The following is a 16,264-nucleotide window of genomic DNA, read 5'->3' as shown; positions in this document are numbered from 1 at the left end:
CTTTAGTCCACCTGTGCGGGTTGAAATGGCCAAACAGGTATGCCCCACGCTGCTGCTGGCGGGCGCGTTTAACAGTGTGATGCCGGTAGGTTGGTGCCACTCGGGAACCGTTTCTGACTACAACGCCAGCACGAGAAGCCTGCTTCAGCTTCCATCGAGTGCCTGCCATGCCCAAGGAACTTTCCGTACCTTATGCCCAGCTATCATAACAACATCTCAAGATAATATTACTGCTTCCAAGTTATGAATGAGGAAACGGAGGCTCAAAGAAGTTAAGCCACTGGTCCAAGGCTACACAGCCAGGACTTGGCAAAACCGGGCCTCTCCCCCAAATCCATCTGTCTTCGGATCTGCTGTTTATTCACTCCACCATAAAGCATCTTGCACATTCCTTTTTCATATGGATCCTTGAGATGTAGCACCTTTTGGGACTTGAAAATTTTAACAGTTAAAAAAAAATTTTTTTTCCATAAGCCATAATCTGCATCTTCTGTGAGTTTCTGGGATGTGGCTGTCTTTTATCCCCCCCATAGTCACCAAAAAATAGACTGAATCCCTATGGAGCGACTAAGCTGAAACTTTGATATTCTTCTAGAGGTCTAAAGCATACTTTTCTACTGAAAAATAATGCAAATCCCCTGAAAAACATCTTACACTCCAACGTCATGGGTACAATTGTACAGAAAGCAAATGCATACAAAAATATTTAAAGAACTTTGTCTTTGAGTCCTTTCATTAGATCAAATTGTGGTTAATGTGATAATTAGTTCTTGATCACATTTCAGATAAAACTGTCCATATCAGTTAAATATTTTATTTTTTTTAGGAAAATGAAACAATACCCTGACCATTTAATGCAAGGAGAACACACTTGATGTGAGACTCTATTTCCTTTGGGCCAGGTCTTCCTCAGTCTGGTAAAGCCAAGAAATGAGAAGGTTGTCTGGATAATCAGAACAAAACCCTTTTCACTCTCAATTATCACTGGGATTTCAGATGAAACATTTCAAAAGAATGTATTTTTGTGAATTACCCAAGTAGTTTTATCTGTCTCTAATATGACTGTTGGGACCTGAAGACATCTGAAATTGTTCTGTTCTTTGGGCATTTTTGTGCTCCATCAATTTTATCTGCGTCAGTCTAAACTTTCGCTGGAGGCTGTAAGTCTTTCTCTGAGCTCAGAAAAGCTTCGTCTGAATGGTGGAAAAAAATGTGGCATGAATTGTAAGCTGAGTCCCCGCAAAGGTCAGGATGGAGGCCTGGCCCCTCCACTTGGGCCGAACCTGAACCAAACCTGGCCCAGGTGGCTGCGTGCCTTTGTGACTTCCCGCATGTGTTTTGACTCAACATTCAGCCTGCAACAAAGTTGGGAAAGAACAAAGAGCTGTTTTCTCTTGGGGTCCTGGTCCCTGACCTGAAAGCGTGGAGTTTGTCGAGTGGCCGTGGACAGGGCCCGGATGGGCTGGACTGCCAGCCATGACAGAGCAGAGTTGCTGAGACAAGACTCCTTTTTACCTCCTGGAAGTGTTCAGCCATGCGTGTGTTCTGTGGGCCTCCTATACTTTTTCCGGTTTCCCCTGTGTTTTTGTGCTGCTTCCACCAGCCCCTTCCACCATGTGCTTAGGTAGAGAGCTCCAGGACGTCTTCAGTATCAGGCTCTGTTTTTAGGCAAAGCACTGTGTGTTATTTCTCTTCTCTTCCCTGAAAAGCATCATATGGTCTTAATCATAAAATTAAAATGCACAATAGCCATACATCTCTTATGGGTTCTGTTTGACATAAATACACAAAAGCTTCCTACAGACTTACATTCAAGGTCTGGTCCCTGGGCCAGCAGCATGGGTGCCCCCTGGAAGCTTCTATACGTCTCCCAGGCCCCACATCACAACTACTCATCAGAATCTGCATTTTAACCTGCTCTGCAGGGATCCTTTTAAAGTTTGAGAGGTGCTGTATTGGAGTACAGGTTATCTGACCCTGGAGGTAGCTGTGTTAACTTGGACAAACTACTTACCGTTTTTGTTTTTGTTTTTGCCCCAGTTTCCTCATCTGTACTCTGGGGACAGGGGAGGCAGGATGAGGACAGGAGCACCCAGTTCTCAGCCTGATATCTGGTGGGGAGCAGGATTCATGGGGCCTGGGGATCTTCCTCCCACAGGGCGAGTGCAGTGCCTGCTGGGAGTTGGAACACAGTGACAGTCAGCTCGCATCACATGGGAACATGCAACCACAGCCGTGGGCAAACAGCTCAGGAAACGCAGCCAGCCCTGACTTAGAGGGATCTGCAGGCTCCGCTGTGATGCCAACCACCTGCCAGGCTCAGCCCAGCCCCCAGCACGGAGCGTGCTGCATCCAAGTGCCAATCAGCTGCAACAAACCCCAGTGGGCCCCAACAACAGGTGTCTCATTAAACATCTCTCACCCTCCCAGGCTTACCCACTGACAGGCACCAAACCCACACTCAATCACTGCTTAATCACAGCCAAACTCCATTAACAAGTCATACTAATTACCAACTTCTAACGGTGTCTCCGGTTCGGAGGCAAAATACCTTATTCTTTTCAGATGAAAACTGCCTTGTGATCCTTCAGAAAGACCCATAATTAGGTGCTTTAAAAATGAGGGTCAAGGGAGGAGGCTGGGGAAAAGCTGATGGGGCCTGGGTGGCTGTCGTCCTGAAAGTGCACAATGGGACGCTCTGTTTGTTTTAATTTTGTGTCTGCTGGGTGGCCCACAAGGGTCCAATTAGCTTGTTACAGATGCTTGTATTGGTTCCATCCTCTTGTCTCCTCCTTCCTCCCCCCCCCCACCTTTTCCTCTTTTTATTTTTTCCCTAGGAGGGATAAACTTGTAGCACAGATTGCAGGCCTGCAGGCATCCAAAGATCAACATCTCGTTTTCTGTGATTGAACCCCTATGAGCCATGAGCATTCATTTGCAGAATTCCTAATGCATAGGATGAGGCAGGGAGGGGCTTGGGTGGCTAAAATAGGATCTGGTGCACTTTCGAAATGGGCAGAAGGTACACATTCTTCCCTGAATGAGAGCAACTTTGTAGACTGGCTTTTCTTTATTTTTTTGCCTTTTTAAAATTTTATTTTGAATCATAGTAAAATTGTTATTTGTACTACCTCTTCTATCATGTCATTCCATTTTATTATTTGAAAGAGATCTTTTAGAACTTATATGAGGTATAGATTATCCATTGTGAGCCAAATATAAAAAATAAATTGACAAAGATTAGTCCCTTATTAGTTTGGACATGCTCATGTGCTGAGCCCTTGGACACTGTCACCCTGGTGTCATGGTCAGGGCAGCCAGCACTGGCAATGGTGGGAGGGATTAGGGCAAGAAGAAAAATACAATAAAATATGGCAGACATTTGGATGACTACTTTTAGCCCAGATCTTCTTGCATTGTGAAATGAGGAGTCATGTGGCCCAAATATTCGAATCCATCCTATTTTTAACACAAGCATTTGGGATTGGATCCAATCATGTTTTGAAATATGTGATTTCTGTGCTTTTTAATGGACATATGAAAATAGTTTCAAGGGTCCAATTTGTGTGAAGTTTTTTCTTCTAAAATGTCTTCTTGAAGAATCCTTGAAGTCTCCAAGATTCTAGCCCTAACCAGCAGTTCTTTTCACCCTCTGATATGTTCAATCATTCCAGACCCAGTTGGTCAGATTTAGTTTCTGAGATGGGAGATGACATTTATGGACATTCACCAAAGATGAAGGCTTCAGTTCTGTGGGGATTAGGGAGTGTTTTGGATGCTGGTATACAAGTAACTATAGGAATACATAGAAAATAATATGGTCTTCAGATGCAGACAGACCTTGATCCAGTTTTCCTATAGTATCCCCATGCCCTTTAGCAAATTATGTAACTTAGACCTGAGTATTAGGCTCCTTATCTAGAGTACAGGAATAACATTCACCTCACAGTGCTGTGAATATCAGAAAAGATAATGAATACGAACGTTCTTAGCCAGGGCTATCTATGCAGTGGGTGCTCCATCATACTCCTTGCCATTTCCTTCTTTTCTGTAGCCAGAGCCCCTTGTTTAGAAGCTTCCAAAGTGAGACAAACTTGGTAAGGAGCAGTAGATCATAAATCCCAGACAGTGAGCTGGAGGGAGCCAAGGTATTGTGAGCTCAGAGCCTGGAGTTGTGGGTCACCACATTTGGCAGCAACTCATAGGGCTGTAGAAGGCAAGACGGAGCAGCAGGAGGCCTAGCCAGGGGATAGAAAACCCAGAGCTGCACATTCTACTGAAACCAGATGCTTTGAAGACCCTAAAGGCAGTCATTAGCCTGTGATCCTGCAGGGGGCTCTGAGTCTGGCCACTTCCTTAGACCCCTCTACCTCCCTCCCTCCTCCCAATGTGTTCTAATATATATAATTGGGAGTTTCTTCCTGAAAAATGCATCACCGAGTTGATAATAGAAATCTACAGGGAAATGGGATCTCTCTAACAGAGATTCACTCTAGAGCCACTTTTGAAAATAGAAATTGTTTTTTCTGTTCCACAGAACCTCGTGAAGACCAATAAGGTTGGATATATCAACATCTAACAAAGTATTCAAATGCTGTATCTCTGACTGCTCAAAGCCCATTTCTTTTCAAATTATAAGCATGTTCTTGTGTTGATTTTGTTGACACTGGGAAGCTGATTGGGCCAATGGCTTGATAGGACCTCTCCTCATTAAAGGTATCAGAACTGCAATAACAAATATAACACCTTTTAGAAGGAACTGAAAAAAATGTACACTCTATTTGTCTCTATATGCATGTGCAATTTTTCCAGTTATTTTTCAACAAATGACAAAGTTATCTGGTAGTACTGAATGTTAGGTACTATTAAATGTACATCTTTTTTCATATCCCATTCTGATGGTTTTGTTCTAGTCTCAGACATGGGGCAGCTAGTACATTTATTATATATTTAGTTTAATGTTAATATAAGCCCAAATAAATGACATTTTATTATTAGCAAGTCACAATTTTATATTTTTTTATGCAAACAGGTAACAAAGGTTCTCACCTCTAGATACTTCTTGGTGATAGGTGAGCATTCTCCTGCTTGTAACCTAATTGCTGGGTTAAATTGCCATTTCATAGCAGTTTGTGTTTACAAGCCAAACCCTGGTGCAGAAATAACAGAAACAGTATGGTGTAGAGCAAAATTCACAGGGTTGGGCATCTACAACTGGTTCGAAGACAATATTATGAAAAATTTCATGAAAGTAAATCTGACAACTTAGATTGTTAGTTGTTGACTTCTTTGAAAGTCACAAACTTACAAAGATCACTCAAGAATAGTGCTACATCTACTAAAGAAATGTAATTTGTGGCTGAAAACCTTCTCAAAACTCCAGTCCCAGGTGGCTTTACTAGTAAATTTTACTAAGCATTTAAGAAAAAAAAAATCTTTACAAACTCCAAAAGAAGATTGAAGAGGAGGGAATCTTTCTCAACAAATTCTTTGAGGCTAACATTACACTGATACCACAATCAAACAAAGATATTACCAGAAAAGAAATTATATAGCATGGAAATATAGAGAGGAATTCTAAGGAAAATGTTATCAAGTCAAACCCAATCATACATAAAAAGGACAATACACAGGACAAAGTGGGGTTTATTCCAGAATGCAGGGTTGTTTTAACACTGGCAAATCTTCATTGATGTCATTCATCATATTATTATCAAAGTAAATAAAGAAAAGCTTATGATTATCTCATACAGACAAAGCATTTGGGAAAAAAGACCCCACCATCTATTCCTGATAAAAAACACTCAGAAACTTAGGGTTGGAAGAGAACTTCCTAAACCTGATAAAGACCATCTACTTACAACCTCCAACTGACATCATACTGAAGGTGAAAGACTAAATGCTTTTCCCCCTTAAGACGGAGAACAAGACAAGGATGTTAGCTTTCAACACTTTTATTCAGCATTGTACTGGAAGCTCTTGCCACAGCAATCAGGTAAAAGAAAAAAAAATCCATATTAGAAAAAACAAAACATAACTTTTTAAATCCACAGACATGATTATCTATGTAGAGAATCAATGAATCTCCAAAAAAAGCTGCTAGATATAATAAGTGAGTTTAGGGAGGTTGTAGGATACAGGATCAATATACAGTATATATATATATATATTAATTGAATAAAATTGAGATTCTATATACTAACAACAAACAAATGGAAATTGAGATTAAAAAGGAATTCCATTTACAATGCCATGAAAAAATATGAAATATCTCAAGATAAAGTAGAGTCTTAAATATAAAACCTAAACTGTAAAACTTCTAAATGAAAACAGGTGAAAATTTAGGACTTTGAGTTAGGAAAAGATTAAAAAAAAACAACACAAACACATGATCCATAAACATATATTTGTTAAATTTGACTTCATCAAAATTAAAAAACTTCGCTTCAAATGATATGGTTAAGGAAATGAAAAGATATGTCAGAGGCTGGGGAAAATATTTGCAAAGCATATGTCTGATAACAGACTCATATCCAGATGTCTAAAATTCTTTCCGAATTCAATATGAAAACAAACAATTCAATAAAACAAAAAGTGGACTGAAGATTTGAGTAGATACTTCAGCAAAGAAGATATATGAATGGCAAACATGCACAGAAAAAGATGCCTAACGTCCTTAGTCTTTAGAAAATGCAAATTTAAAATAAAATGAGATACTATTATACAACAGGAATGGCTAAAATTAAAACAGACAATATCAAGTGTTGCTGAGAATGAGAAATAACTAGAACTCTCATACATTACTAGCTGAAATTTAAAATGGAGCAGCCACTTTAGAAAACAGTTTTACCAAACTGTTTTGCAGTGGGGGCAGGTAAGAAGGTTGAGACAGTTCACGGGAAGGTGGGGAGGAAGTGCAGTAGAAGAAGGGATTACAAGGCAAATGAGAAAATTTATAGAGGTAATATCTGTTCATTACCTTGATTCTGTTTACATTTTTACATGTTTACACATATATTGCAACCTACCAAATTTTGCACTTTAAACACATGCAATTTTTTTGTAATTTAATTCTACTGCAATAAAGCTTTCTTTAAAACAAAAAGGGTAACGTCTCAACCCCTTGTCAGTTCCTGGGGTAAACCAGGCTTTTCCCTGGTCTGTTTTAGCTCCTATGAATTCCATGGTCCAAAGGATGTAGAGTGAAGGGAGGAGTTAGCCCTTCTCTGAAATGTCTTTTTTTTTTTCTTCCTTGTATAATCTATTGTACTTAATATGCCAAAAATACAACCTTATTAGTTGATGGAGCCATCATCCTTTTATGAGACTTTTGTGTACTGTAATTCCAGCTCTCAAGGCTAAGGCTGTCAGGTCAACAGAAATGAGCTCCCAAACCATCCCTCCCAAACAACTCTGATTTTCAGTTTAATTGAGAAGCAGAGCACATTAAGTACTTTTATTGGGTGGTGCCTGGTGAATGACAGATGTACTCTGTACGATGTACTGCTGTGCACATCCTGTGTTAAAATGGGCCAATTTGTTGCTAAAGCACTTACAATCAAAAGCTTGATTTGATAAATATACATCTTTTGTGCAAAGGCCGTGTTGGTGCTAATTATAAATCAAGGTTTGCACTGAGAATCGAAAGCTTCTTTCAATTGTTGCATTGACAGACCAAATGGAAGCCAAGTTAGCAACTCAAGATTTGATGGTTTTTACATTTATGCAGAAATTCAAGATCCAAAACTGCTAAAAGAATATTATTGCCTCTAATGCATTGGACTGTTAACTCATCAAGATTTGTTTTCTGACATTTCAAAGTACACTGAATTATTCTGTTTTAAGTTATTCCTGAACTCTTTTAATCTTTTTTTCTTAATGCATATTTATTATAATAGTGATCTTTTCTTATTTTATTCACAGTGTGAGAATTTTGGAGAAGGATTTGACTTTGAAATGTACATGAACACAGAATAAAATAGAAGGGTAGAAACTCCTAATTTGGCTCCAGTTATTGAGATAATAAGGAGCAGAAATGATTTCCAAACTTTGTGAGAACTTGGGCAATTTTAGAACTATTAGTGGCATATTTAACTAAAATGCGTTTAACAAGCTGAATGCTGGATTTAGAATGCGTTAAAGTCTGTGTACAGTAGACCAGCAGCCTAGCAGAGGAGCACTTAGTATATAGTAACAATTCAGCAATTCACCCTGTTAGGGAGAGCTAGTTCAGGAGTTCAGTATCCCCCATTAGTAGCCAATTCTTCTATGTTCTTTTCCAGTTTATAGTTGTAATTCAATAGATGTTAATCATCAATATCAATTCACATTAATAATAAACAATCACTTAGTCATTAAATAATTCACTCATTCAGCAAATAGTTTTGGAGCACCTTCTACGTAGCTGGTGCTGTGCATGGTTCCAGCCTGTAGGACATTTTCTTCCATTTGTGAAGGAATCGTGTAAAATAATTCTCCTGTATCTTGTAACGGATAATACAGCCTCTATTTCAAGGCCAGCCACAATGAGTGCATTTTTTGATGTCTGTAAGGGCTTTTTTTATATTTTTACCATCTCCACCTCCCTCCTAGTTTAGCCCTTACCCCCATAAACAGAGACAAGAGAAGTGAGTAGTGAGAGCTTTTGCAGTTGCCATTTGTGCCTGTATCTTCTTGTGTGAGCTCTTGAGGTCTTGATATCTGAAATACCTTTCATGGAGCATGACCAAGGTTACCCAAAGGCTCCAACACTGGTGGACATCCAGGTGCTATGATACTAGCAAAATTCAGGTGTGTTCTTCCCAACATCTTGCATCAAGTTAGGTGATAATTGGGTACCTAAATCCAGCACAGCGGAAGGGGAAAAGCAGAGGGCATTGTCTCTAAGTCACTGGCCCAATCATGGCAGCAGGCCATAGCAAGTCTTAAGGCAGAAGGTGAAGCATAATCTTCCCCCTGGTGCCCTAAATCTTCTCTCCTGTAACAGGTGAGGTGTTACCCATCAAAAGGGTTCACAGAGGGTGTATAAGGAGCCTGGTGAGGTGCTTACACTGGGTACCTCTAAAGCCCATTGCAGTTCCTTGGCCCCCATCTCCTTTTAAGCAAATCCTAGTATTAAATCATTTTGTACAGATTTTTAAAAGCCTGTTTTCTGGAGTTAGACTATTGCATGCCTGATCACTGCCTTGACCTTAAGAAAATTACTAAGTTTTCAAGGAGTCAGTTTTCTCTTCTTTAAAACGAGTATAATAAGGGGCATCTGCTTTGTAGGGTTGTGGTAAACCTTAATCTCATGTTGTTATTATTATTTTTAATTTACTGTGATGGGCAAGACATAGATTTAGATGCTGGAACTATAAAAGGTGAAGAGTTAGTTCCTGACCCCAGGGATGCCACAGGCTAAGTGAGAGACTGACAGTCACAACACAATAACACAACACGGTGGGCGTGATGAGAGAGAGTGATGAGAGAGAGTTCAGACTTAAGGGAGAATCTGAGGGCCAGGGGAGGCTTCTCAGGGATGGTGACCTACATTGTGTCTCAGAGGATGTGTCACAGAGTATAAGAAGCATCAGCCAGAGCAACATAAGTGGAGAAGGGGGAAGCTGGCAGGAGGGGCGTTCAGGGACCAGCAGAGGCGTGGGCAGGAGACGTAGTGCATGCAGGAGCGATGATGAGCAACTTGCTGTGGGAGGGGGAGGCACAGGCTGGGTTAACAGTGTCTACCCTGGAGGGCCTTGCAGGTCATGCCCAGGGTCTGAAACTTGACCTTGTTAAATGGCAGGGTGGAAGGATGTCCAACAGGAAGGTGACATGATAGTCTTGACTTTTTAGAAGAATGCTCTTATGGGCATGAGGTGGTACCAGAAGGAGACAAGGCAGAGAAGCAGGAGGGAGAGAGCCAATGTGGGCCTGCACCGGGCCTGCTGTGGCAGCCATGGAAAGGCGGGGAGGGCCTGGGGACAGATGGCAGGAACCCTCTAGGAATAATAAAAGCTCAGTGGAGAAGACAGTGGTCTACTGTTGATGTCAGCAGTCTGTGTGCAAGTGGTGGTGATGCAGGCACGGATAGTAGAGTGATGAAGTCAATGTCAGATATTTGCCATTCTTGAGTCAAGAAGTGCAATGCACGGTGATGCTTGCATTGAGGGAGTGGAGTGAAGAAGAGGAGGAAACTGGGCACAATCCTTGGTACCCCAGAATGAGAAAATGGGAGGGGCAGAGAGGACAAGACTGAGAGGAGAGGAAGAGCTGTCACTGCAGATTTCATCCCTTTCTCCCGCTTTGGCTGAGTAGGCCCCAATGTGTGCAGTAGGTGCCAACTGGGCTGCAAGGAAATCCAGGTGCTTCTGGAACTGGAAATGATTGTGAGAAATAATGAGGGGGATTGTTTGCTGAGTCATTGACCTTGATCTCCTAGGCACATTATATTATCTGTCCACAGGTGATGGGCCATGCCCTCTGGGGTTAAGACAGTGCCTTCTGATGAAAGCACAGGGGCACTGACCAGCACCCACAGTCATCTCCGTGGGTCCCACAGAGCACTCCAAACTCTTCCCACTGTTCGTGTTTTGTTCTTCTTCACATCCCACGCTTCTTGGGTGGATAATATCCCGTCTGACATCCAGTCAAAATGACTTTGTTTGAAGGGGTCTGCATTTCCATAACGGACTGAAACCTAATGGTATTTAGTGGCTCAGTGGAAGGTGAAAGGTGCTGAATTTTAATCAAGGGATGTTTTCTTTCATTTTCCACACCACCAGATGTAATCCCCTTTCTGCCTTCCGTTTTATCAGATACTCACAGTGCCAAGTGGTGCTTAAATTACTATGTGGTGTCACTCAGGTCTGATTGGAAATATACAGCATGGGGGCCTCCAGTGATCCTTGGTTCCAAATGTCCTTCTCAGAATGATTAAGCCAAGAGCTCAACTACAGCATGCAAAATGTATAGAGGCAGGCTTGAATATATCAGACGGGGTGATTATCCCAGGCCTGGCTTTGAAAGGTAGGCTATACAACTCTTATTAAATACACGTCACACAGCTCCTGAGCTTTTCTCCAGAGGTTTAGACACAACACTGGGTGCCCAAACACCCTTTGCTTACATTCACGAGCATTTCTGGTTAAGTGAAATCATTATCTGCTGCAGGAAGCCCCCACCCTTCAAGCATCAAAATATGCTGACTTCTTTCCTATCTTCAAAACAACAAAGCCCAATCAACTTTTCTTGACCCATTTCCTCAGCTAACTGCCACCTCTTTTCTCTGCCCCGACTTCTAGTGTAATTTTTCAGCACAGTTGTCTATTCCTACTTCTTGCCTCTTGTCTTCCTTATAGTGACTATGGGCGTGTGTCCGCCCCTGCACTCCACTCTAATGACTTTTATCCAGGACACCTCCTGTTGCTGTATCCCTTGGTCAGTTCTCAGTCCTCATCTCAGCTGACCCTGAGCAGCATTCGATAAACTCTTTTCACCTGCGTTCCAGGACGCCCCCCATCCCCTTCCTTGGTTTTTCTTCCATTTCATGAGTTGCTCTCCTTCACTCTCCTTAGCTGGCTCTTTTCTCTAAATACTTGATTCTGCAGTGCAAGGCTCAGTCCTTGTCCTCCTCTTTGTCTAAATTCACTTTATCTGTAATCTCATTTCAATCTTACAGCCTTAAATGCCATCTATCTACAGATGGTGGGAAAATTTGTATCTCCAGCTGAGACTGCTTTCCTGACTTCCAGATTTCTATATTGCATTGGCACCATGGACCATCCATAGTCCCCTCCAAAAAAACCCAAAAAAACAAAAAAATTCTTGCCTTTGGGCTGCAAGGAGCACAGCTAACAGTCAGCCTCAAGTTGTAGGGCCTTCAGGATCTGCTGCATTGTTGGAGTTGAGGCTATATTCTCCCCAGCCTGTCCCCAGCCAATGACTGAAGAAGATTTCAGTAATATTTGGGACTGGACATTTCTGCCCAATGTGGGAATTCTCCAACATGCAATCTCAACTCCAGAGCACCGGATTGGGTTGGCCAAGACTTGTCAGACTGCATCATTGTATATCTTCCTGCCAAATCTTTATTCTTCCTCCTTTATCAAGTACTTTAGGGTAATTTCACTACAGGTCAGCCTTGGTGTGGTTCTTATTTGGTTGTGTAGAAGGAACTTTACTTTTCACGGTTATGAGAACAAAACCCTGCTCTTAGAAGCAGGCTTCTCCATCAATCTCCTGGATGCTGGTCATGTTCCCTCTGCTTGTGTCATTTGTTTGCCTGTGTACTACTTGCAAGAATAAAGTTGGCTCTTGCTCTTTTCAATAGAGCCCCCTTCCCTTTCTGCTACCTACTGGGATGGACACACACACATACAAATACTCACACACACACAAATACAGACACATTCTTGGGACCTCCCCTGAGGGCAGTACCCAGATTGCTGCTGATAGATTTCCTTCCTGCTTGCTGCCTGCCAGCCTGGTCTCTACAAATGACCTATTTCTGGACCTACACTGATAGCTTGCCTGGAGTGTGACTTGTTTCTGGAGATTTTTGGTTTTGGCTGGACTTTCCCTCATTACCAGCTCTAGAGCTCATTCCCTATCCTCTTTCCTATGTTATCTACAAAGCATATTTTTTTCCTTTGGTTTTAATTCAACCTACCTTGTCATGCTGTAAAGAACTCTTTCTTACCAGATGATCATGTCATAAAGTAAGCCATATATTGGAGAAACTTAGATGTACATTTTAGAAATTCATTCTCAAATTGCTCAAATTGGCAAGACCCAATGACAAGTTAGAGACAGCTGTACTTGCTTTAAATTATCACCAGGGTGACCTGGCTTTGGCTCTGGAGCCCATAATCAATTGATCAACATGAATATCTCTAGATACACCATTCACATCCTACTTTAGAAATTGGCAAATATGAATATTTGTAATGGACACCATTGGGAATTCTGGACCTCACATCCATTTTGATCAGGGTTTCTGACATTCCCCTATGTGCTGCATCAGTCAGTGCTACATCTATTTCAGGACTGCAGTTATTCGGTAGGACCTACCTGCTCACAATGTTGTTGGTGCAACACATGCAGATGAGGATACCTACCATCTATATTTCAGGAAAATAAATGCAGAAGAAAGATGCTATTAATGCTAAGTATGTGAAATTTCACAAAATTTTATGAAATGATAATTTTTGTATTTTTAAAAGGATCTATTAAAATAGAACCACTAAAATATCCCTATAGTGAAGAAGACAAGTTAGCTAGCCTGTATTAGTTAATGTTCTCCAGATATATATCTATCTGTGTTATAAGGAATTGGCTTCCATGACTGTGGAGGCTGAACAGTCTCAAGATATGTAGTATGAAGGTCTGGGAACAGAAGAGCCAGTAATGTAAGTTGCAGTCCAGGTCTGAGGGCAGGAGAAGACCAATGTCCCAGCTTAAGACCATAAACATAAGACAGAGAGAGTGAGTTCTCTCTTGTTTGGAATTTTGTTATATTCTACCCTTTAAATGACTGAATAAAGCCTACTTACAGTGGAGAGGTCCATGTGCTTTACCTAGTCTATCAATTCAAATGTCAGTCTCATCCAGAAACAATCTCATAGACTCACAGATACATCCAGAATGATGTTTAACCAAATATCTGGGAACCCCATGGCCCACTCAAGTTGACACATAAAATTAATTATCACAAGTTCATCCCTTGTCAACTTAGGACCTGTATGCATCTCTTTAGCCATATTTAATCTCCAAATAAAGGTAACAAGGTCATAATTCCAACTAACATGATGTAACTATCCTGTGTACAACAGAAAAATGCACTAATCCCTTCACCAGAGGAGGAGGAGGTAAAGTCCTCCAGTGATGTTTACTCTTCCCCCAATATCTCAATTAAAATATTATGATGTAATATTAATAGTACTATGTATATTAATAGTAATGTAATATTAATAGTACTATTAATACACTATGATAGAAAATCAATACATCTCATGTTATATGATAGGGGATAAGACAAGAGAGAAAACAAAGATATTTGATGTGTGTGTGTATTTCATGTCCATTACAAAAGAAGGAGGAATACTCATGACAATTACAGCCCTCACTTCTGTAACAGGGCATGTGGTTGTAGCTGGCGTTGATAGCTACCTTATTCTAATACCCATGATGGGTTCCCTTTGCCTTCAGCAAGCACTGCATCTGGCAAGGTTCCTTACCATGGTACCTTACCTGTTAGAGTAACCCAAATCTTCATTCCTGATGGGTATGGGCCATTCATAGTCCCAACTGTATTGGGTTGTTATAATTTTTTATTGACCTGAAGTATGGGAGATGGTAATAGCAAGAAACACCCTAGGGGGTCTGTGTTGCACACATACTCTTCCTTCACTACACTGGGGAGCAGCTGTATAATTTCTCCTTTGTAGTCAGAGTCAATCACCCCAGATAACACTCAACATCTTCTTTGTTGATCCAGAGGCACGAAGATTTCAATGTGGCCGAGTGGCAGTCTTAACCTCCCATTGGATAGAATCATTGTTGTGTCTTCTGGCGGAAGATTTCTCCTTTTGGGTCTAAGACCTCCAGGCAGCAGAGCATAAAGTCACAGGAAGAGGAAACAAAATTTTGCTACTGATTGCGAGAGGTAATAGTAGTTCTTCATTCCTAGACCTATGAATCCTGGCTATCAGAGAGATAGGACCTGTTTTTCTGTTGGATGCTGATTTAGAGCATACGCAGTCTGTTGAGGAACCTTGCCTCACCCCTGTAAGATATTGCTACCTAGCTGGCACTATAACTGAGTCTAAAAAAGCCATTCCACTATTCTATTATGCCAGCTACTTAGGAATGGTAGGGAACATGGTAAGACCAGTGAATTCCACAGGCATGAGAGCTCATTACCACACTTCTTTTGTTGTGTTGTGAGTTCTTGATCAGAGGCTATGCTGTGTGGAATACTATGATGGTGGATACGACATTCTGTAAGTCCATGGATGGCAGTTTTGGCAGAAGTATTGCATGAAGGGAAGAAACATTTATACCTAGAGCAAGTGTCTATTCCTATAAGAATAAAATACTATCCCTTCTATGATAGCAGTAATTCGTACTGAGAAGTGGGGCGTTGTGACAAAAATACAAAAATGTGGAAGCATTTTTGGAACTGGATAATGAGTACAAACTGGAAGAGTTCATTCGTAGTTGCATACTAGCAAAAGCCAAGATTTCCAGGAAAGGACTTAAATGTAATTCTGGTGAGGGCTCAGAGAGAATAGAGGAGAATTGTAGAGAAAATTTTCATTTTCTTATAGGGAATACATAAATAATCATGAACAGAATGTTGGTAGAAATATGGACAGTAAAGTTCATTCTGTTGAGGTCTCAGACAGAAATGAAAGATATATTTTTGGAAACTGGTATAAAATGGCAAAGAACTTGGCTGAATTGAGTTCTAGTGTTTTGTGGAAGGCAGAACTTGTGAGCAATGAACTCAGAAAAGTAGCGGAGGAGATTTCTAAGCAAAGCATTGGGGAGGAGACTTAGTTCTTCCTGATTGCTTATGGTAAAATGTGACAGAGGACAGATAATTTGAAGATGGAATTTGTTAAGCAAACAGGAAGTAGAACTGGGAAAATTCTCAGCTACCCGAATTGCAAAAAATGAAAAGTCATGTTTTTGAAGAGAACACTAAGGGTGTGGCTGAATAACCATTTGATAAAGAGATCATGGATATATAATAATTTATGAACATAATCAGCCATTTCAACAGAGGCCAGAAATAGAGATAAAATTATCTCAGCAAAGACACTGGCAGTTTGAATTAATGGGGACAGAGAAAACAGGACAGAATGAAAGAAAAGTGTTGGACTTCTTGGCTTCTATAAGATTGGAACACAGAGCTCTTTGGCTGCAATCACGTGCTGTCCTTCAAGAAAAGGGAAGAAGGATCCCAAAGGTGACTCAGAGATTATCAGGGCAGCCACTCTTACTACAGGCTAGGGGAATGGCTGCCTCAACCTCAGCTTCAAAGAGCAGGACTGCCCCCCAGAAAGCTGTGGCTTGGGTGGTAGCCTGTTTGGCCCTGCAGGTGATGCTGCTACCTCAGCAGGTTGGGAAGGCAGAGCACTGAGACAAAGATAATTCTTCTCCAGTCTTAAGATTTCATGGACTTTGCCTTGCTTGATTTTGAACTTCTTCGTGACCTGTCACGCCTTCTTTCATTCCTACGTTTAACTTTTAGGGTGGGAATGTCTATTCTGTGTCTGTC

This window comes from Microcebus murinus, chromosome 7 (assembly GCF_040939455.1).
Source record: "Microcebus murinus isolate Inina chromosome 7, M.murinus_Inina_mat1.0, whole genome shotgun sequence".
In the NCBI taxonomy this organism is placed as follows: domain Eukaryota; kingdom Metazoa; phylum Chordata; class Mammalia; order Primates; family Cheirogaleidae; genus Microcebus; species Microcebus murinus.
Note: the sequence above shows the minus strand (reverse complement) of the source record.